Genomic DNA, 25,361 nt, shown 5'->3' with positions numbered 1-25,361 from the left:
AAAAGGCAAACATTTTTACTTCTTTGAACGAAAAAAAAAAAAAAAAAAAGGATATATTGTAATCACGAAGAATTTCGGGTATCGTGTTTCAATACAAATATTCATTTTGACCTTTCGCAAATCAATTCGGACAATTTTTTTTTTGTATGACATCTGTACGTACGGAAAAAATAAAGAATAATTTTTTTTCCAAAACGGATTTAAAATATACTCAAAAGGGATTTTTTTTTCGTGACGTCTGTATGCCGTACATTGGTGCACTCACCCCTTTACCCAGCCTTTATTTTCTCAATTGTTGGTCTTTTCATATATTTTCTAATCATAGTTGTGTTTTAAATGAAGAAAATATTCACCGCTTGTCCAAAAAAGTATTAAATAAATAAAATGAAATAAAAAATAATTTTCGCCGAGTATCGAAATCAAACTTTTATTGCGATCTCCCGGTTTCTATACTCGTATTTGATAAAGTTTTATATTTGTTAATATATATAAGAAGTTATATTATATATATATAAGAAGTTTGGCTTCCGTACGATAAAAATTGAAAAAATATTTTATTTCAAAACTTGAAATTTTTTATATCATTTTCAACTTGATTGAGGTTAATTAAGTTAAAACTGATTGGTTAATTAAGTTAAAATAATTCAAGGAAATAAGTTTAAATAAACTATAGCAAAGAATGTGTACAATTTAATAGGTTGTATAATGTTTGCCGCTATATATCCACGTATTAAAAACTATTTATCAAGACAAAATGTACGTTTTTAAATAATATAAATAAAACACTTAAATTGTACATTCAAATTAATAAATTCTTATAAATCGTTTAAATGAAAATTGCTAAGTGAAAAATTATAAATCCTTCAGGGTATTACCTGATAGATGGCCGCCATTACTTCCTATGAAGGAACGGACATATACACCAATGCCTTCTCCGATATTCGAACCTGGGACCTTCGGTCTGCTCTCTTAATCACTATACCGTCTGGGGAACGTAAAAAAAAGCAAAATCGCGTTTGATAGCTTAACATTTATTCGGCTTGCAGATAAAGTCTTTCCTAAAATCCAGTTTTATTAGATATGCAGATATTGACTTTGAGGAGAAAACTGTCGTTATAAAAGAGTGTTTCCTAGGATTCATTCAAACTCATAAAAAAGATGCAGCAAGTATAGCAGGTATAATATTACAACAACTAGAAAAAGACAAATTAGCTTTCAAAGACTGTCAATCACAGTGTTATGACAATGCGCCTGTAATATCCGGCTACAAACCAGGAATGCAAAAAAGACTCTTAGCACTTAACCCAAAAGCTATATTTGTTAACTGTGATAATCATACACTTAATTTGGTTGGGGTTCATGCTGCTAATCATGAGGTAGCTTCTTTGACTTTTTTAGTACCATGCAAGCTATCTATGTTTATTTTTCAAGATCAACTCTCCGATGGAAAAGACTGAAAACTGCTCTAGGTGTATCGTTGAAGTCGAAGTCAGAAACTCGTTGGAGTGCCAGAGTAGAAGCTGTTAAACTGGTACATGATCAACTCCAAACCTTAGTAGAGTTATTTGAAAATATTGCAGAGGATCATGATGAAAATGCAGATACAAGAAGTGATGCAATTCAATTGTTGCATCGGATCTTAACTTTTGAGTTTTATGTTCTTCGTTTCTGGAATACAGTACTTGCCAAGATTGACAGGGTTCAGAAAAGGCTTCAAGACCCCATTATGAATTTCCACAATGCTGCTCGAGATATTCAGGCTTTACAGAACTATCTTCTACAAAACCGAGATGAGATATGCATGAAATCTCTTGGAGACGCCAGGAACTGTGTAATGCTTGTGATGTCCAAACTGAAAGACGACAGAGAAAGAAGAAGAAAATGCATGGAGAAATTGCAGAAGATGTAGGACTCACAGCAGAAAATGAAATGCCGCGTTTGATGAAAAGTATGCTGGACAAAATACACATAGAAATGGCAGAGAGATTCATCAGCTTAAAGAAAGTAGACTCTAATTTTGGCTTTCTTTTAGATATAAACGGACTAATGGCTACAGGCAACGAAAATAGCTTGAAACAGTGCTGCATTTCTATGGAAAATGTTTACGATACAGACTTAGATGGCTTGGAGATGTATACTGAAATAATGGACTGCCGAATGCTACTCAAGACACGAGCTGATGTTAAGCTTTCGATGCCAGAGGACCTGCTTCACTTTATTGTACAGTACGGAGATGTACTTCCCAATATGAGAGTTGGTCTTTAGATTTTACTGACTATTGGAACCTCCATCGTCAGCTGTGAAAGATCTTTCAGGAAAGTTTCACTTTGAAATTAGTGATTACGTTTGAAGCATTATACATGAAACTGTCATTATACATTTTCAAGTTATTATACTATTATATCCAATATGATGTTTTAAGTTTTCGGAATTTATATTTGAATAATATTTTAGAATAATCATATTTTCGAACTATCATTATTGTCTTAATTATTTTACTACGTTCTAAGTTAGTGACTTTAGAGAAACTTTTAAAATATACTCTTAAAAGTGCTTTAAAAATTAAAATATTTAATAATTTAAACTAATTAAAATTAAAAATATTTCATATTTTAGCAATTATTATTATTTTAAACAATTAAAATGTTATTATTTTTAAAGTTTTCTTTTCGTTCCCCACTGCATTCTGGCAGATGGGGGGGGGGCGAAATCTTCACTTGTCTCCGGGCGCTGATAACCCTAGCTACGCCTCTGGGTCAATGTTAAGTGTATACAACATGTTAAACCCGTGTAACAAACTCCGACCTTTATTTCTTTTAACAATGTTGCATAAAGCTCCATTCTTCACCCTGGTGGTAGTTTTTTTAACTTTTTTCACGGAAAATAAATTCCCATGACCTTTTACACAATTACCAGGTTTGATAACATTTGTTCGAGTAGTTATCCTTTTATAACCATTTAAAAGTTGCACTTAATTCTAACCACCCTGTATACTGGTCAAACTAAGATAATTTTGAAATTTTGCTGCAAGGGGCATGGAACATATGTTAAAAACACTTACATCATCTATTGCCCAACAATGTTGAAGAAAAAAATCATATCTTCCATTTTTCTGCAGCCAAAATTATTCAAAAAACATCTTCAATTCATGAATTAAATTTTAAAGAGACATTTCATATTCATTAGTAAATGATACAGTGCAAAGTCGGAAATCCGAATGTCCAATAGCTGGGATGATCTAATATCCCGATCTCCGGACCACCAGCCGAAAAATAAAAACAAGCAAAAAAACTTTCCTCGCAAAAAGTTCAAGAATAGGAGAGTACAATATTCGGCAAAAGGGAAAGGAAGAGCGTGGTTAAGTGTGATTAACTTAGATTCCAGCATGTCGCTCTCAAAGAACCTGCTAGTTAGGTAACAGAGCGTGATCAGTGGCAATACATTCATTGATGTTGGCAGAATCCCACTTTCAGCCCTTGAGCGTTTGTGTGTGTGTGTGGGGGGGGGTGAGGGTAGCATTTTTCTATCTAACCTAAACAATAAGTCTCAATGTTGCTATGCCTACACATCATCTTATTAAATTTTAAGTGATGACCTTAAATAGAGAAATTTCCGCAATCCCCAATTGCCGGAGTCTAGATGATTCTGGATCTCGGACTTTGTACTGTACCAATTCTAATCCTCCTTTACCTTCAGCTTTTAAGAAAATTATTTCATAGTTGTTTTCACTTTTTGTCAATAGATGGCGCCACAACTTTTGTTTCTCTCTTTAATTGGAACCATCTCAGCTTTTTTAGTTTATTATTATCGTGGTTCTGGTTATTATTATAGCTCATTCTTTTCCTTTGTGATTTTCACTTCGGTAGCTAAAATTGAAGGCTCTATTCAAACCTTCTAACTAGTCCTGCAAATCTATGCAGATTCTTGTTGCTTCAGTATTTTTGATATTTGCTGTTGGATGCATTATTTTGGTTAATAAACAGAATGCTGAAATCTGCTTTGCCTTTCTGAAAGATAATCGGACAATCGAACTGGTGCTGCAAAAACTGGCTCTATACCAGCTGTTCAGATGATGTTCATGCAATGCATAATTCGCTTCCAATGTTGGCACAAAAATAACGTTTTGGTGATCGCCGAATGAAATTCCCCGACTTTTATAGATTTTGATTAAAACATTTAAATTTCTGGACCTTTTTGGTCAATTTTCGAATTTCCTCACTTTTTCCTATTTTCCAAGTATACTGGCAACCCTGCATGAAGAAGTGCAGGTTGTCCATAACATACAGTACCCACACTGTAAAGCTGCTCAAAGTGGCAAAAGCCCAAGATCCAAACAAAAAATTCCTGTTATGGGTATTAACAGTTTTGAAACGCACATTTTGGCATAATATCTGAACAAGACTAATATAACTTTATCTTCTGTTTGGGCAGAATTTTTAAGGATTTACTTTTGTAGCAAAGTGGTGCTGGGCATAAATTCAGTATTTTTGGGAAGCACAAACCTCACAGTTTGGAACAGCAAAAGCAACTAAACAAACAGTACTGAAATTTATAACTTAATTTCAATTATAAATAAATTAGCAAATATATCAATTTTCACCAAGTATTTTCTATTTTGATATTAAAGCACAACTTTGCTACATGTTCTTTATGATTTTATTGATGATGATTTCCTTACAGTCAACCAAAATGGAACACAGAATTTCCAAGTTTTGGAAACCAAAATAGAAAAATCGTGCTGACATCTGTTCAATCCCTTTGAAGCCAGATGGTGCTGCTATTGTTACCTGTTTACAAAAGAATATTATTACTTTTTAGAGATTGTTTCTATGGCGAAGTAGCATGAGTGTGGAAGCCTGTCTTTCACAAATGAGGAAAATAAAGATATTATAGTATAGTTTGTTAATTAGTAGTTTAATTAAGAGCTACAGTCCATTCTGATTTAGCCATACCATTTTGAGTGGTCCTGTAGAGCCGCAGTGATATCGGCTAAGTAAATAAGCTAGTTATAGGAACAGTGATTTTGCCATTTTTGTTTGTAGATTATAGCTGAAAGAAAGGGGTAAGTAACCCTTGAAACTCTATTCATTATTAACTGTAATTCTGAATGTAAATTCTGAATTAAGTTTGTGTGATAATTTGTTATTATTGATAAGTGTAGCGAAAATGGCTGCAAAATTAAAAGATGTTCTCACTAAAAAGAGAACTCAGAAAACTATCTTATCGAAGTTGCAAAAGAAACTTTGTGAGCCAGATTTAAGTGTTAATGATTTAGAATTGTTAAAAACCAAATTTAACAATCTGCAAAATGAATTTGATAATATTTTTGATTCTATTATCAATTTAAGCGATGAAGAAAATATTGAAAAAAATCTTCAGGGAGCAAGACGAAATCAATACAGTCAAAAGTCGTTAATTCGGACACCCATAATCCGGACCTCAAAGCTACAAACTTTCTGCGCGTGCGCCGCATTGACGCATGCGCGTAAGACCTTTACGGCTGTGAATATGCTTGTGCGTGTGTGCAAAATACGTTTACGAATGCGCGTTTAATGTATAACGGATGGTATAAGCTAAGCTAAAATTATCTATTTCAGTTAATGTTGCAGATTGCGTTGTTCCTTAATCTTCGAATTGGATCTGGCTTATTATTTTTTGCAGACTGTTAGAGCAATTTTATAAAAGTAAGCTTGAACTTTCGATTATGTCAAATAGAATTTCTGATATATATTTATTAATATGTAAAGGATCTACAAAGCGAAAGAATGTTTCGAAGTTCATTAAACAAAAAGTGGAATTGCTGCAAAAAATGGATAAAGGCATATCCTTTGTTTATCTAAACTTTGTTTATCTTTAACACCGCCGCGCACAATGAATTGGAAGTTGATCTGTCAGCACTATCCTTATCTTCAGGGCAGATGTTTTTATTTTATTTTATTTGGCTTATAATTCCTTACTAAATGTAGTATTTCATCTCGATGTACACCGTCTTTGATATGATTTAAATCAAATTCCTCGTCATTATAATTTGCTTCCGATAGCGAAGAAAGTGACAGAGGTTACTGAAAAAGAAAAAATTTCAATTGACAAATTAGTCGGTAGACACAGCAATTATAGGACTTGAACAGCAGAACTTTGTAACTGAACAAGAAATTAAAGAGAATGTATTATCACATAAAAAACGAAGCAACTTAAAACAACTTACATTGAAAGAAATGTTTAATAAAGTAAACAAATAAATATTAAGCTTTTTTTTTTTTTTTTTTGTAAATTTTGATACCCTTTAGATCATAGTTGTTCTTTATTTCATAAATTACGGTTTCATAATTTTAATTTTATAATTTCTACATGCCATCTTACCAGATTTAAACTGATGATCTATAATCCGGAATCGCTGAAGTCCCGACGAGTCCGGATTAATGACTTTTGACTGGAGTAGTATTATTGATACAGAATTTGAAATAAATAATAGACTGTCGAACGCTGTTAAAGAGAATAAAGTAGAAAATACAGTAATTTTGGAAAATTCTGTTGCGCGTTTACCTAAGATTTCGTTACCGACATTTTCAGGAGAAATGCATTCTTGGCTTTCCTTTAAGAATATTTTTAAAGCGAGTATTGATCAAAACCCAAATTTATCAGATGCTGTAAAATTGCAGTATTTGAAATCAGCATTTAAAGGAGATGCTTTTAGAATTTATCCAAACGATAGCTATAACAGATAATAATTATAAGTTAGCGTGGTCTCTCCTTGAAGAAAGATAGTCAAACACTAGAGAACAAGTGTTAGCTCATCTCAAAAGATTTATGATTATTCCAGTTATTCAAAATGAGTCAGCTTCTACGATTCTAAATTTAATTGATGTTACAAGTGAAGTTGTAAGATCATTCGAATGTTTAGAACAAAAGTTAGATGGGGTTTCATCCCCTATATTTGCCTTTATTCTTAGCCAGAAACTTGATCAGAATACTAAGTTATGGTGGGAAAGAAATTTAAAAAAAAAAAAAAAGAAAAAATACCAAACATCACAGTTTATTTTTATCAGAGTTATTAGAATTTCTAAAGGATCACGTGAGGACATTAAATGCTTCTAGAATTCCAGTAATGCATAACCGAAGTTAGACAAACGTGAGAATCGTGTATTTATTTGTAAACTGTGTAAGGTGGAACATAAATTATTTAAATAACTTAGAATTCACAAATTCAGCTTAAAAGATAGAGTATGTAAAAAAGCACAATTTATGTTTCTGCTGTTTTGGAAATCATAGTGAGAAATTGCTCTTGTCGGCTATGCAGAAAAAAAGCACACTTCATTACTGTGTTATGAGCGAGAATAAATAATGTTCTCACTAAAAAGAGAACTCAGAAATGTTCTCACTAAAAAGTTTTGATTATTTTGAGTTTGAAAGTTTTGATTATCCAAACTGAGAACAGCTGTGAAATCGTGTCTCCATCGGATCAAAAGTCAGACAGCAGTCAGTCTACAAAAACCACCAAACTCAATGTTCACACAAAGCCATTCATAAATAAGGATAACGAGTGTTTTATGACAGCTAATGTAAATAAAAATTGTAATGCAGTTAATAGAGTCCTACTATCCACAGTGATTGTTTTTATTAAGGGAGATATTTCCAGCCAGAACTTTGCCTGTTAGTGGAAGTAAGTCTTTGTTCATCAGAATTAGCTGAAAAGCTTCATTTGCAAAGAGAAAATGTAAACATATCAGTAGGATGTTTATCTCGGATTTCAACAATGGTGTAAATTTAAAATGAGTGCAGTTATTTTAAATAGAGAAAATATGTACAGTCGTAAACTAGATTTTTTTGTAATCCCTAAAATTACTCATTTGACGCCATCTAGACATATTGATGTCTGTAATATTGTGATTCCACAAGGAGTTACATTAGCTGATCCACAATTTCACAAACCGGGTAAAATTCAGTTACTTCTTGAATCTGAAATATTTTTCGATTTGATAAGATTTGGGCAAATTTACGTACCAAATACAAATTTAGTGTTACAAAACTCAGCATTTGGATATTTAGTGAGTGGGAGCTTTGAAGATTTACCACATGAGAAACAATTAATGCATTGTGGGTTAATTTATGACAATGCCAAAGTACAGTTGGAGAAGTTTTTGATTTGGAATCAATTGGTATTAGAGATGATCAATTCTTATGATGAAGATAAAGCATTAGAGATGTTCAATAAGTCTGTTAGATTCAAAGGTGGTCGATATGTTGTTAGCCTACCCTGGAAGAAAAGTTGGGAACATTTAGGCGACAATTTTAGTGTTACAGAAAAAAGAATAAAGATCCTGATGAGGAAAATGCAGCATGATAATGCATTATAACTAAAATGCAGAGAAACTTAAGTGGGAAGAGTACATAAATCAAGGAATAACAGAAAGAGTATTAGATTGTACGAAACCAATAAACAAGCCAGTTTTTTTATATACTGCATCAGGCAGTTTATAGCAAAGAAAGCATTACGACAAAAATGCATATTGTATTTGATGCGAGCTCACATGAAATAGGTAGTTTGTCCCTAAATGATCGTTTGTGGCCTGGTGTTAATTTGAATCGAAGTATATTTCACTTGCTGATATATTTTAGACTTAATAAAGTTGCAATCTTATATTTTTATTTGTTTAGAATGTTGGTACACCTATGCAGAATATCGAGGATCAGTTAGAATTGTATAGATTTAAGCGTGCACTCTTTGTTAACACAAAGAGTGCACGCTTAAATCATTTTAGATGAACTCTTGAATATTAGTAACAATTATTATAAAATTATTAATGTTCTTTCTTATATTTGTAATTGTAGGAATGGATAAAAAAGGTAGGCCCTCTTCAACTAGAGGAGGTAAGAAGAGCTGAGGAATTGCTTATTAAGCATGAGCAGAGGGTTCTATTCTGTAAAAAAAGACATAACAAGCAACTTAAAAATTTACATCCCTTTGTTGATCGTAAAGGAATAATTCATGTTGGTGATCACTTTGAGAAAGCTTTTTTACCATTTTCTCAGAAATATCTTGCGATCCTCCCAAGAAATTTTAAGCTAAGTAACATTTATTTTTCTAGTGTGCACAGAAGATTATTGCATGTTGGCCCTCAAGGATTATTGAATGCAGTACGTTTAAAATTTTGGCCATTAGGTGGTAGAGATTTGGCATGAAAAACAGTACATCTTTGTGTGACATGCTTTAAATGCAAACCAATTTTGTCTTTACAGATTATGGGTAATTTACCATAAGAGAGTTAGTAGATTCCCCCCCCCATTTAGTGTTTCAGGCTTGAATCTATGAGGTCCATTTTATGTAACTTACAAGCATCAGAGAAAGGGCATGCTAAATAAAATTTACATTTGTGTATGTATATGCTTTGTGACATGAGCTATTCATCTTGAGTCTTTGTCAGATTTGACTTCTAGTGCTTTAATTACCACTCTTAAGCGTTTCATGGCTAGATGTGGCAAATGTGCGAAAATATTCACTAATAATGCCCCCAATTTTGTACGAGCAAATTCTCAGCTGAAGAAATTCTACAATGTAATTAAATTTCCTGACAAAATGTTGTCTTCATATTTCATGTCCGAAGCAATAGACTAGAACTTTATACCTCCCAAGTTCGCTCATTTTGGAGTGTTATGGGAAGACGGTGTAAAGTCTGTAAAGCATCACTTAAAGAGAACGATAGGAAATTTGCGTTTACGTACAAGGAGTTTAAAACTATAATTGTGCAGGTAGAGGGAATACTAAATTTGAGATCTCTTATACCCATTTCCAATGATTCTGATTGTTATTGATTTTGATGTTTTTTCACCCCAGATCATGTCTTAATAGAGAGATCGATACGCGCGATTCCGGAGCCAATGGTAGTAGATGTAAATGGAAATCAGTTAAGCCGGTGGCAGAGAACAACGAAAGTAGTTCAGATTAATTGGAAGAAATGGGCAAATGACTATTTGGGAACTCTGCAGCAGAGAACCAAATGGATGGTAGAGAAGGACAATATTTGCGTCGGTACTATGGTACTTGTCAAGGAGGACTATCTGCCAGTTTGCAAATGGATATTAAGTCGGGTTAGTTAAGTCTATCACGGATCTGACAATAAAGTAAGAACTGTTAAAATCAAAACAAAATCAGGAGAATTAAAAAAAGCAATCACAAAGATCGCCATGCTTCCTATAGAAAACTGAACTGATATTTTTGTATATGTAAAAGAAAAATTGTATTTTGTTCCAGTATTGTAATAGCAGTAGTAATAGTATTAAGTTGTTTATAAATACATTAATTTGCTTTAAGAATGTTTGGATAATTTCTTGAAATTTTGTAATTTTAATTTGGGAGTGTTAAATCCTTTTGAAGCCAGATGGCGCTGCCATTGTTATTGTTTACAAAAGAATATTATTACTTTTTAGAGATTGCTTCAATGGCGAAGTAGCGTGAGTGTGGAAGCCTGAGTGTTTTTCACAAATGAGTAAAATAAAGATAATGAGATATTATAGTATAGTTTGTTAATTATAGTTAGTTTAATTAAGAGTTACAGTCCATTCTGAATTATCCGTACACCAACATCTACATTTCTTGGTATCCATATCACATGATGTAAAGTTTCTCATCTTACTGCCAGAGTAAACTAGAAAAAACAATACAAATATATTACAAGTCAATTAAAAATACTGTTGCATATGTTAATAGATAACTATTTTGACATAAAATTTACCATTCAGTAATCAATAAAGAACCTAAAACATCTATTTTGTTATACTGATTTCAAATGCTTCACAATATTTGTATTTTTAGTAATTTTTAACCATTAAAATTAATAATAAAACTCTGGTAGACTTTCTTCGATATTTTACCACTTGTCCCTTTTTAAAGTTCAATGATGGTCAGTAAGTATTCTGACATTCCATCTTCTGGTACAATTTATTTCATTGCATATACATCTTGCTGAAAATATTTCACATGATGTGTCATAACACAAATGCTTCCCAGGTATTTAGGATTTCTAAATATCACCATTATATATATATATAAAATCAGGGTTGCTCATTAGATCCCTTATTTAAGAAATAATAAAAGATGCTTTTCTTAGTTTTTGGCTTTATCAATTTTAAGGTGACATATTCAAAATATTTTGGAAGAAAACTCCTTAGAATAATTTTTCTCTTTCACATTACCTTAAACTACTGATTACCCCAGATCACTTTGGGATCACCATGTAAAGGAGAAGCTAGTTTTTAATTACAAATAATGGGGGGGGGAGTGTGTGTTTTACTTTTAAAGGTAAGGCAGATATAAAAATTGTTTGAAATAGTTGGAAATAAATGGATGTTCGATAGTGGTGGCTTGGAAACAATATTTAAAAAAAATGACTCCTTCTATTTCTGTTCAATGGTTTTTCCTAAAATCTAATTTAATGTGAAGAATTGCCAAACACATAGTTTGATGTACTTAGAAAAAACATTCTGTTTAAATAACAACAATTTCAAAAACATTTTACTGGAGCTAATGTCCTTTTTTTTCTCAGATCAGAATTTCACAGTACATTACTATTTTTCTTTCCTTTCACACCTACACTAAAAGCAATAGTACTGTATGTATCTGAAGCTGCAGACCAAAGACTAGAATTATTACTTTCAGACAGTTTAACCTCAAAATAAAGCACCTCTTACATTAAATCAAAAGAACTGGAGGGGGGGAAGAGAGAGAAAGACAAATTTGTAATGAATATTTAATTTTTTGGATTTCTTTTGTTTAAGATGTGTTTGAAGAAGGCAAAACTATTTCTTGTGTCATTGGAAAAAACAAAATCAGAATGAAAATTTTGATAAATACAGTACAAAGTCCATAATCCGGATTAATAGGGACCGGCGATTCCGGATTATAGATCATCAATTTAAATTTGGTAAGATGGCATGCAGAAATAATACAATTAAAAATATGAAATAGTAATTTACGAAATAAAGAAAAAAACAGTTATGATCTAAAGGGTATCAAAAAAAAAAAAAAAAAAGCTTAATATTTATTTGTTTACTTTATTAAATATTTCTTTCAATGTAAATTGTTTAAGATGCTTCCACAAAAAATTCAAAAAGTTCCTTTTTCTTGTGTCATATATAATGCACTTTCCAATGCCATTATTCTCGCATAATTTTGAGACAAATAGGCCTTTATCCATTTTTTGCAGCAATTCCACTTTTTGTTTAATGGACATCGAAACATGCTTTCGCTTTGTAGATCCTTTGGCAGCTCCAGAATTGGAAACTTTTTCTGACACAATCAAAAGTTAAAGTTTAATTTTTATAAAATTGCTCTAACAGTCTGCAAAAAAAAAAAAAAAAGTTGGATCCAATTAGAAAATTAAGGAACAGCACAATCTGCAACATTAACTGAAATGCCTTAGACTATTTTAGCCTAGCTTATACCGTCTGTTATACATTAAACACGCATGTGTAAACACATTATGCGTTTACGCATGCGCATAAAGTTTGTAGTTTTGAGGTTGGGATTATAAGATCATTCCGGATCATGGATGTCCGGATTACAGACTTTGTACTGTATTTACTATTATTTTTTTAATTAAGAAGTGAGAACGAACAGTAAGTTGATTTGAGACCTTTTGTGTTGTTTTGATACCTACTTCGGTGAATTTAAGCAGTATAGGTAATATAAAGATAACCCAGAAGTCATTTTCCCTGCATTCTTAGAATGTATGAAAATTATGTGAAAACGATGGCCAAAAAAAAACTACATGCAAGTTTAAATTTCTAGTTGTTTCATTCTTATTTCATGTTCCTTGCTTTTCAAATTTTATTGACCGATTACTCTTTCATAGATTTTGGGTACTTAAGATATAAATAAAACTACCCCATCACAGTTTGATCTTTTTTACTGCAGAGAAGTGTTTGTGATAATTGTAAATTTTTTTTATTACACATATATATAATTTATATTTGAATTATGTATTTATCCCACAAATTAATCAATAAACTTACTTAGAAGTAGGATTTTATTTCATCTGTTCTTACAGATTTTCGTGGGGACCGTTTTAAGAAGAGATTGAAAGCAACTCATGCTTTTATGATTTTGCAGCAAAATGCTGTATTCTTGCAGAAACGTTACTGCAGTTTCTCCCACTGCTGGTAAATCTCACAAGCACATATTTCAAAACTCAGCTTAAGATTAAAAAATTTCACGATTCTGCTACAAAAACGTTGGAATTGGGGGAGGGGGAAAGAGAGAGAGAGAGAGAAAGAAAAAGGGGGAAAAATGCAGAATTATGCATGGTTGCTCGATATCAGTGCATCGATTTCTTCTAAGGTGGCTTTGCTATTATATAAGCACTAAAATTCATACTGTGACAGCAATTTGGCTCCTGTCTTTGGACATTAATTTGCCAAAAAGTTTGAAGTCTTGTTGAGGCATATCCCTCTATGGGAAGAAACCCTTTCAGATAACCAGCAATAAAACTTACAAGGGTATTAGTAATTTATACTGCCGAGCAGAAGTTTTGTATTTTCATTATGTTTTTTAAGTAAGTAGTACTAACTGAAGGGTACTTCATTATGAAGCAGACTTTTTTTTACAAGAATTTTTATTTTTAGGATTGTTTTGATACCACAAACTCTAAGTAATGAGTTTGCACTTCTGCAGTATATAATTTAATGATTTTTGAAGAGTACGTGTTCTGAAACAATTGTCTCAAACTGCATGTGGACCGAATGCACAATCTAAAAATAACAACAGAAATCTTTCATTTTCTGAAAACTTGACTATATTTGTATGGTTCAAAATAATAAAACATAAATCAAATAAACCATTTTTTACAATATTTTTGCTAATTTTCTTGGCCTAATTGTTATTTTTAAATTAGTTACATGTGATTATTTGTATTATGGTGGCTGCATATTAAATGAAAAATACAAGAAGTTGATGAAACATTCTTTTAAAAATGCCACTGAAAAAAAAAAGGGGGGAAGGGGGATTGGAAATCTCAATACCTGTTATTTTAAAATAAGCAATTCAAGGGCACACTTTTCTTTGCTTCGTAACCATGGTAATAATTTCTGAGGAAGATGGTTGAATCCTTTAATTTGCTGAAACCCTCTTAATTTCTTTTGTGCAATAATGACATATGTCATAAATGAGAGGAGTGTGTTAAGAACTTGAAGTACTTAACAACAGAACTGTCATAGCAATATACATATTTTAAAAATTTTTTTCTTCAGGAACAAATTCCATCTAACCCATAGTAATTTATGGTAAAAAGAGTCTCACACAACAAACAATATCACAGAACAGATTATTCTGCAATGCACAGTTATAATTAACTTCTAAGCTTTACTTCTCATTTTTTCCCATCTTGTAATAACGTGTATTTTCTGATGTTATCAATATAAGCTTCCTAACTTTTCAATCACAGACATTATAAAATGAACTGAAATAATAAATGACAGTAGAAATGGCATGTTAAATGAATTAAAAATGAAAAATTCTTACCTAAATGGTGTCATTTCTGGCATTCCAGGTTCTGATCCCTTTCTATATCCTATAATCAAAATAAAATTATATGCAAGTCAAACTGAGATAAAACATTTAAAAAAAAATAGTTACTGTGAAAAGAAGCTGTATGCAACACATTACTGAATTAATGACTGTACAATTTGATGAAAACAAAGCTTATATAAAAGATTAGCTTGCACATGATGTTCACTTCATTATTTATATTTTAGTAGCAGGTGTTACATCCAAAATTAGATTTTTCTTCAGTTATAAATGTATACTATTTGTCAATATTATGGTCTCAAGAGATAAAAGCTGTAAACATATTAACTTTAGAGCTCTACAGAATTTATTGCTGATTTTGAATTAAAACATAAGTTTTGAATTCTTTGTATTATTTCTTAAGCCATCCCACAAAGAGATGCTATGACCAGAGATAACTCTCTGCAAGCAGAAAAAAGTTTCTGATGTGCCAGTGGCATCAACTGGTTTAAACAGTACAAAATAAACAGGCAGAAAATGTCCAAAGTGACCAGAACCCCTCAAGACAGCAAGCACAGCAGTAATGCATCTGGCCATGCACTCACTGATATTGTACAGAATGTATGGCTCTGACCTGTAATGACTTTGGCAACGAATTCATTTTAATAAATCTTATTTTATGATTAGTGCCCCTTATCATCATATCTGTCCCCCTTAATATCAACATATCTTTCCCTCTTAAACTTCAGATGTTGCATGTTTAGTACTAAGTCCGATATCTGGACCTACAGACCACTAGCCACAAGATGAATACAACAAAATAATAAACTCTCCTACAAAATTTAATTGAGAATATAATACTCAACAAAAAGCAGATGGGCATTAAATGTGATTCCACTGACTGAGATTCCTGCATGTTACTGTAAAACAACAGCCTGCTAGGCTATTATACAGAATTAAAGTAATAACATTACATTGATTGACATTTTATTAATGTTAGTCAGGATGACAGTTTCGGCCCTTGAGTGGCTTTGTGTGTGGAGGGGCAGAAGCAGGCTACGCATTTGCCATACCCAGTATAACCTCTGCAGATCCTAAATTCTGCTGCCAGGTACCTTCCCTAAATTCTAAAAATTTTGCCACCCCTAAATTCGATTCCTCAGTGCTCCTCTAAATTTTAAAACTTCTTCAACCAGCGCAGGACCAAATTTAGATATGAAGAGATGCTAAGTTGTAGCGAAGCGGTATCTTAACTTTAAATTAATAATCCTAAGAATACAACACTGCAAGTGGACTGTAAATTAACTTTTTATTGGGTAGTTTGAACTTTCGAACACAACACAGCACAAAGTAAAGCGACAGAGTTACAATTAGCGGTTTTAAGAATGCAAGAACAAAATGCGAGCTGCGCATACAATCTGCGCATTGCGAAATAATATCTCACAGACAGGCAGAGAGCTCTGGTGGCCAAAGCATTCCGCCCGGCGTTGAAACATCGTTTCAAACTAAATAGCTTTTACAAAATGAAATTATCATAACAATATTAAATTATGCAAAAATGTATCATTAAAATATTCACAAGAAAACATAATATGAAATTATGCAATGAAACTAAACTGTTCTCAAAACAGATGCACAGAAGCCTTGATACAATTCAGGAACTTAATTATAGTTAAAGTAAAGTACAATGTTATAATGCTTTAGGGGAAAAACTTAATTATTGATAGGCAAAACACCAAGTTTGTGAATTGGCCTTTTGAAAACTTCATTAGCAGTTTTGAGTTTCATGATACGCACAATATTATCTGAGCTAGGAAAAACTTCCATTGGTTTTCCTCTTTGAGTTACAAAGTGCTTCAAAGCGGCAATAAATGATCCTGATGCAAGATTACCTACTAATTCAATATGTATAGCTCTTGTAGTAAAACACACGAATACACAAATGTAGCATTTCATTGGTTTTACTCCTCGACCTTGCCTGGGTTTCACTTGAAATGGCCCGGCGTAGTCAATTCCAACTTTGGAGAAAACCTTTGACAGAACGACTCTAGACAATGGTAAATCAGACATTATCTAGGTATATGTTTTAGCTCATACACGACGACATTTCACACATTTCCAAATCTGTTGTCTTACAACTGACCTAGCGTGGATTATCCAATATTCTCTTCTAATTACTGATAGCAATAGCAGGGGGCCAGCATGAAGATGGGATTCATGAAAATGATTCACTATAATCTGTGTTATGTGATGTTTCTTGGGCAACAAAATAGGATATTTTCTGTCCTGCGCGATGTTGGATTGTCTTAATCTTCCTCCAACGCATATAAGTCCATTCTTATCGATAAACGGGTTCAAAGAAAGGATCTTACTATTTGAGTTTAACGGTTGATTCTTTTTCAGAAGATTATATTCATTAAAAAAACTCATCCATTTGAACTACTCTAACAATTGCATTTCTAGCGTATTGAAGTTCTTCGGTTTTAAGGTAACCCTTAATCCTTGTTGCGGTAGATTTAGCTGAATTATTCGCAAACATAAAACACCATGCGATGATTCTTTTAAGTTTCAAAAATGATGAAACTTCATTAAGGACTGGAATTTGCGAAGCGACTGTTCCAATTGAACAAGAAATATTTTTCCGTTGTTCCCTTAAAGACTCTTCTGAAAATGGTAAGTTGATAGAGAACAGAATACTATTTGAATTAAGCCACTGAGAACCTGTCCACCACAAGTCATGAGTAGAAAGATCTGAAGGCAAAAGACCTCTTGATGCGCAATCAGCTAGATTCTCCTTTTCTTTTATGTGATTCCAATGCGATGAAGGTATGACTGATTGAATTTCTGAAACGCGGTTGGCTACGAAGGTTTGCCAGCGTGTTGGTTCTGATTGTATCCAGAACAAAACTATCATTGAATCACTCCATGCGTAAATATCGTCAACATGAATTTGTAATGAATTCTGCACAGCTTGAACAAAATGCACTAATAGAACTGCAGAGCAGAGTTCTAAACGAGGAATAGAAATTACTTTCAGGGGAGCTAAGCGAGTTTTTGATGTTAGTAGCTGTACCGAAACTGAAGAATTGTTTGAAGACTTTAAATAAATCACTGCGGCGTAAGCTTTCTCTGATGCGTCACAGAAACAATGAAGTTCTACATTTGTAAATTTGGGCAATAATACTCTCCTAGGAATATGAATGCATTCAAGATTTGCGATATCTTCACAATAGATTTTCCAACTTTGATTGATTTCATCTGGCAAGGGATCATCCCACGAGATTTGTAATTTCCATATGTCTTGAAGCGATTTTTGCTGCAACTATAAAAGGTGCTAACCAACCAAGTGGATCAAAGATTTTCGAAATAGAAGATAAAATTATTCTTTTAGTAGAACACTCTCTGTTTTCGAGATTTCCAAAGTGACAAGTAAACTCGTCTTGCGTTGGATACCACTCCAAACCCAATAATTTTATTGATTTAGGATCAACTACTGTACGTGACGAATTTGAGTTCCGAGCACTCAAAGCAGTTTCCAAAATCGAGCGATCATTTGTACACCATTTATGCAATTGAAAGCCACCTTTTTGTAAAAGTTCACTCAGTTGCAATTAACTCTACTGCGTCCTCTACTGTGTCTGAACCAAATAGGACATCATCAATATAACAATTGTGTAATATTATTTCAGCTGCCTTTGGGAATTTAGCTCCTTCGTCAATTGTTAGTTGTTTGAGTAGCCAGGTATGAAGCTGAAGTAGTGCCGTACGTAACTGTGCACAACCTGTAAATTTTAATCGGCTTTGATGGATCATCTCTCCAAAATATTTTTTGGAAATCGCGATCTTCATCCTGAATTTGAATTTGTCAATACATTTTCAATAAGTCGCTAGTAATGGCTATGGGATAGCATCTAAACCTCAAAAGAATAGTAAATAAGTCGTCTTGTACCTTGGGACCATTCATTAGCGTGTCATTAAGCGATATCCCCGATGTAGTTTTGGCACTAGCATTGAAAACGACGCGTAGTTTTGTGGTAAGACTGGATTCTTTTAGCACGTGATGATGAGGTATATAATAATGAAAATTTACTTTATCTGGATTATCATCGGATAATTCTTCCATGTGTCCAAGTGATAAATATTCGGACATGAAATCTTTATACTGTTGATATACTTCAGGAGTTTTTATTAATTTTTGTTCTAGACTAAGAAAGTTGCGAAAGGCTAATGGTCTGGAATTACCCAACTCATTTCTTTTAGGCTTGAATGGCAGTTTTACTGAGTAACGACCATTTTCACTACGCATGTGATTTTCCACGAAATGATTTTCACACAATCTTTCCTCTTTATTTAAAGATTAAAGATTTCGATGTGGGAATTTGTTCCAAATCCCAAAATGATTTAAATAATTCCTCCGTGTTTACGTTTAGCGTATTGACTGAAACCTGCTTACGGTTTGGGAATTCAAAATGTGTAGTTCCAGCAATTACCCATCCTAACTTAGAACAACATGCAAATGGAAGATTTTTGCCCCTTTTAATTACCTCGCCATTGATTAAAGTAAGGAATACATTAACTCCAAGTAAAATATCAATTTCTCCCGATTCATGAAATGTAGGATCTGCTAAAGTTAAATCTTCGAAACTTTCAAATAAATTCAAAGGTAATGTTACACTTGGAATGTTTCCTGTAATTTTGTCTATTATGTAAGCGGACGTTGAAATTCTGTAATTAGTATTAAAATGAGGTGTAAACAACAACTCAACTTCTCCAGTAGTAGTTGTATTGAAAGTACCTAAGCGGGACACTAATATCTTTGAATCCTTTATGCTCAATCCTAAATTGATAGCTGTTTTCCGACGAATGAATGATTTTTCACTACCTGAATCTAGTAAACATCTACAATTTATGAATTCATTTTTTGAGTTTTGAACCTTAATTAAAGCAGTACACAAAAGTACATGACTACGTTTACCATTATCATGAGCTCCAACATGTTTATTCTCATAGTTGTTTGCACAAACAGTAGGAGAAACTTCACTCAAGTTGTTTTCTGGTTTAATTTGAGATTTCTGGACAAACACTTGTGCTTCCGGTGAAGGGAATCTAGATGCACTTTTTGGTTTGAAATTATTTTCTAAATGCAAAATGCTATGATGATGCTTAAAACAATGTTTGCAGGTATTTGCACTCTTACACATTTTAACTTTATGGACATTAGACAAGCAATTAAAACAAAGTTTATTAGTCTTAACAAACTCTATTCGTTTTTGCACTGGTAAATTAAAAAAATTAGAACACCTGTATAAAAAATGATCTTCTTTACAAAATAAGCAAGTAGAATTAGTAATCAGAGAAGTAACCCTATTATGTACTGGTTTATCTGAGTTATGCATTTTACTAATTAAAGGTTTACTGTTCTGAAATGTTCTAGCATAATTCTTCAAAAATTCTATCAAGTCATTCAACTTTGGTATTTCGTCCTTTTTTTAACTGACGCTCCCACCACAACTTTGTCGAAACGTCAAGTTTTTGCAAAATAATATACAACAACAAAGTATCCCTAAAATTATCTATCCTTTGATCTAATATTTCCAATGAGCGAGTTATTTCGTTTACGTTATCTACTAAATTTAATATTGATGATGCAGATTCCATTTGTATTTGTGAAACGTTAAGAATTCTTTTAATAAAAGCAAATATCTGTTCTCTCTTATTAGAAAATCTCTCTTCTAGTAAATTCCAAGCAATACTGAAATTTTGATCAGCTATGGAAATTGACTGAATAATGCGATAAGCATTATTTTTCAAAGAACTCTTTAAATATTGTAATTTTTGAGCTCCAAAAAGATTTGGATTGTTGCGAACACTAGCGTTAAATAAATCTTTAAATGTTATCCATTCAGTTAAATTTCCGCTAAATGTGGGTAAAGATAATTTTGGTAACTTTAAACTTTCAAAGATTGATTCAGGTATGACAGGTTTGTCGCCATTTGCATTTACGACCTTGTAAATCTTTAACTTACGAATAATTTTTAAGTGAACCTCCTCAATTTTCTCTAAAATCGACTGTTCTTCCTCAACGAAAGTGTCTATTTTATCATCATCACAATTTGTATAAATTTCTCTAAATAGAGATTTAAAATCTTCCTTAAAGATTTAAAATTTTTCTAAGATTAATTTAGCTACAGCATTATCTAAGTTATCATAATCTATTCTCTCGATAAATTTCGTTAATTGTGTTGTCAAAATTCTCTTTCGCTTTTTTTCTATATCTGACATTTTGAAAATATTCTAAATTCTCGATTTTACTAATACTTTAATCACAAAAATAGTAGCAATAATGAAATCTCAAATTCAATTAAAATGCGTTAACTATTTCACTCACCTCGTACACTGTATCCCTTGCGTAACTCTTGAGAATTCTAAACCGAAATTGCATTATCAACTCCATTACGGACACGTAGAATTCTTACTCACAAGCGTGGATTTTTCTCGAAGCTCCGGCGTAGGACGACCAAAATAATGCAGCGAAGCAGTATCTTAACTTTAAATTAATAAACCTGCGATACAACACTGCGAGTGGACTGTAAATTAACTTTTTATTGGGTAGTTTGAACTTTCGAACACAACACAGCACAAAGTAAAGCTACAGAGTTACGGTTTTAAGAATGCAAGAACAAAATGCGAGCTGCGCATACAATCTAAGCATTGCGAAATAATATCTCACAGACAGGCAGAGAGCTCTGGTGGCCGAAAGATAAGTTATTTAAGAAATGGGAACTTATATTTGAGATATAAGTCAATTTTTTTTTACATGGGATATGGTACAATTTTTTTTTTTTTTTTTTTTTTTTTTGTGGGGGCCCTAAGCTATAGCTTTTGCAGCTTGTACATAAACCTGGCACTGAACCTGCACTGGTCTTTTTGGAGGATTAGCATTCTTTTACTGGTGTAAACAATAAGTGAAGCCACAATACTACCATATCTACATGTCATCTTTGATGATTTTATGGAGAAATTTCTGAAATGTAGAATTGAACAATCCTCACTTTGAATTTTGTACTGTATATGTACACACATTTCATTCAAATTAAAGTACGTGTTATGAAAGAAAGATAAATATATTCAGTTAATTGATATACGAAGATGAAACATTGCAAACTTACTCATTTAAATGTATAAAGAACTGAATAATAAATCTAATAGTAAGTTTTTTACACATGGAAAAAATAGATGGTTGAAAACAAAATGCAAATGAATAGTTCAGAGTTCAGTGAACACAAAGTAGAAATTATCCAGTAATTTAAAAAACACAAACGATGCCATAAAACTATATATGAAGGTTTACACTGATTAAATATTTTATACTTATAATAATTGGACATCTTTGAAAGAGGATAAGTGACATTTACGTTTTACTAACAGTTAGCTTTATGTTGATTTTTTATGTCTCATTTTGTCACATACTTGGTCAGTCTAGAGATTTAGTAAATAACAGGTAGATTTTATGTCAAACAGCATAGGTTAAAATGAGAAGTAAGATCATAACCAAAAGACTGAATGTTGTCACCACTGCTGCTTGTCTAGAGAGACACCTGCTGATTAGAAAAAACCTGAAAGGCCTGATGTAGGCACGGTTGGCAAGAGTTGAAAGTTAATCAGTCTCTGCTTGATGCAGTTAGTGTCGCAGCTTCATGTAGAGTTCCAGGGTTTGTAAGCCAGTTAATATACTTTAAGGTTCCAATAAGCCATCAAAGCACCAGAGGTGATAAGTTGTTTTGTATTATTTTAAGTCTCACTAGATGCAAAGAATAAGTTTCACTTGAATTTTTACATTTTTGTGTTTTATCTTGTGACCACAACATAAAAGTGAGTATTAATGAAAGGCAATAACTCGCTGTAATATGTAGACATAATTTTTAAGGGTAAGCAGTTAGTTATAAATAATTAAATTATGTAATTAGATAACCTTAGACTTTAGGATTCACATGGAGACTATAAAATTTTATTTTTAAAAAATATTTATTAAAAAAGCACTATTCAAATCAAAATCTAATAAAATTTCATAGTTTAAACTATATGTAATTCATGACATTGATTCTTAAAAGATATTAGGATAATTACACATTAAAAAGCTGCAAAACATTTTGTGTTTCGTAACAACAATCCACAAAATATTTATCTGTCATTTTAATTTGAAACCTTCCCAAACATTTTGGCTAGTTTATATCAATTTCCTTCTCTTTAAGCATTTTCCCTAACAATTAGAGATTTGTCTCAATATCCAAACCAATGTTCTTGCTAGTTTCTGCATGCTTTGTCTCCTAACTTATCAATTACTCCACAATGTATGTATGACAGTTTACTTGATCCGGTAAAAGTTAAATAGTCCAAACCACCGACAGATATGATGCAAATTATCACTATGTCTGAAAGTAACTACAGTCAAAAGTCGTTAATTCGGACACCCATAATCCGGAATGATCTATAATCCGGACCTCAAAGCTAAAATCTTTCTGCGCATGTGCATAGGCATTTACGCGTGCGTGCAAGACCTTTACGACTGCGCATATGCGTCTGCGCAAGTGCAGAATACGTTTTCGCGTGTGCGTTTAATGTATAACGGACGGTATAAGCTAAAATTATCTAATTATCTATTTCAGTTAATGTTGATGATTGCGTTGTTCCATAATCTTCGGATTGGATCCGGCTTATTAATTTTTGCAGACTGTAAGAGCAATTTTATAAAAGTAAGCTTGAACTTTCGGTTATGTCAAATAGAATTTCCGATGCCGGAGCTCCCAAAGGATCTACAAAATGAAAGTATGTTTCGATGTCCATCAAGCAAAAAGTGGAAGTGCCACAAAAAATGGATAAAGGCATATTCTTTGTTTATCTAACCGTTCCGAAATCTTTTTATCAATTTCATGCTGCTCTGCGTCGGGGGGGGGGGGGGGGACGTCTCGGCGCGCAATGAACTGGAAGTTGATCTGTCAGCACCATCGTTACCTTCAGAGCAGATTTTTTTATTTTATTCGGCTTATAATTCCTTACTAAATGTTGCATTTCATCTCGATGTACTCCGTCTTTGATATGATTTAAATCAAATTCCTCGTCATTATAAATATCACGAATACATATCAAATAGTTTTCTGGTTGCGATTTCCTAATTTCGTCTATGCGTAATGTGTGCTTTACGCATGCGCGCGTTGAAAGAAATGTTTAATAAAGTAAACAAATAAATATTAAACTTCTTTTTTTGTAAATTTTGATACCCTTTAGATCATAATTGCTCATTATTTAAAAAATTAAATTAATTAAAAAATTTTAAAAATTCATATTTTTAATTTTATAATTTCTGCATGCCATCTTACCAAATTTAAACTGATGGTCTATAATCCGGAAAAATCGATAATCCGGAATCGCCGAAGTCCCGACGAGTCCGGATTAAAGACTTTTGACTGTACAATATTATTGTAACTACAATAAACATCTTATTTAAAAAGAACTTAGAACATAATGGCACGTTCTGATGCTAACAAAATCAATTACAGCTCACGGTGATGTAATTACACAAGAACAGCCAAATTCAAACTAAAAATGTGGACTAGTGTCAAAGATTATACAATTTTAATAATTAAGTTTAATTTGGCTCAGTAACTCGATCATATGAGGAAATAGAAATGGGAAATTATAGTAAAGGTTGAAATCATAAACAATTGGGTAACTTACATAATACAGTCAAACGTCGTTAATCCGGACTCGTCGGGACTTCGGCGATTCCGGATTATAGATCATCAGTTTAAATCTCGTAAGATGGCATGCAGAAATTCTAAAATTAAAAATATGAAACCTTAATTTATAAAATAAAGAACAATTATAATCTAAAGGGTATCAAAATTTTCAAAAAAAAGCTTAATATTTATTTGTTTACTTTATTAAACATTTCTTTCAATGTAAGTTGTTTTAAGTTGCTTAGTTTTATGTGATAATACTTTCTCTTTAACTCCATAAACAGACACAATTTCTTGTTCAGTTACAAAGTTCCGCTGTTCAAGTCCCGTTAATTGTCGGGCCGAGAATACCAACTAACTAGTCAATTTGAATTTTTTTCGTTTTCACTAACCTCTCTGTCCACATTCTTCATGTCTTTATCCATTTTTTGCAGCAATTCCACTTTTTGTTTGATGGACATCGAAACATACTTTTGTTTTGTACGATCCCTTGGGAGCTCAAAAATCGGAAATTATATTTGACATAATCGAAAGTTCAAGTTTACTTTTATAAAATTGCTCTAAGAGTCTGCAAAAAATAATAAGCCGGATCCAATTCAAAGATTAAGGAACAACGCAATCATCAACATTAACTGAAATAGATAATTTTAGATTATACCGTCTGTTATACATAAAACGCGCACGCGAAAACGTATTCTGCGCTTGCGCACACACATATGCGTAGTGGTAAAAGGTCTTACGCGCACGCGTAAACGCCTATGCACATGTGTCAACGCGGTGCATGCGCAGAAAGTTTTTAGCTTTGAGGTGCAGATTATAGATCATTCCGGATTATGGGTGTCCGAATGAACGACTTTTGACTGTAATAACTGCACATATCTTTGAAGAATAATTTTCTTTATGTATTCAGTTTCTTTCATCACACACATTTCCTTTTCATTTTAGAATTTTTGGATTTAATTAAGGATTTATGTTACTCTAAAAACACTAAATGCATTTAGAATATATAGAAAAAGTGGCCAATTTTATTTCTTTAGTACAAAGTCTGTAATCTGTATCTCAAAGCTACAAACTTTATGCACATGCGTAAATGCATTATGTGTTTATGCATGCACGTTTAATGTATA

General features: G+C 32.5%; 1 long non-coding RNA gene across 1 annotated transcript in view; it reads right to left on the bottom strand.

Annotated features, from left to right (window-relative positions):
- Positions 1 to 10,512: 10,512 nt before the first annotated feature.
- Positions 10,513 to 25,361, bottom strand: part of LOC118201415 (uncharacterized) — a 41,335-nt gene continuing 26,486 nt past the window's right edge. Inside the window, exons 2-3 of the long non-coding RNA XR_015041456.1 lie at positions 14,513 to 14,561; positions 10,513 to 10,643 (exon numbers count right to left, since the gene is read on the bottom strand). This is a non-coding gene — a long non-coding RNA (uncharacterized LOC118201415). The remainder of the gene's footprint in view (positions 10,644 to 14,512; positions 14,562 to 25,361) is intronic.

This window comes from Stegodyphus dumicola, chromosome 1 (genome assembly GCF_044657685.1).
Source record: "Stegodyphus dumicola isolate Sdum_Otavi_A_Nest chromosome 1, ASM4465768v1".
Lineage (NCBI taxonomy): Eukaryota > Metazoa > Arthropoda > Arachnida > Araneae > Eresidae > Stegodyphus > Stegodyphus dumicola.
Note: the sequence above shows the minus strand (reverse complement) of the source record. Positions and strands in the feature narration are given on the sequence as shown.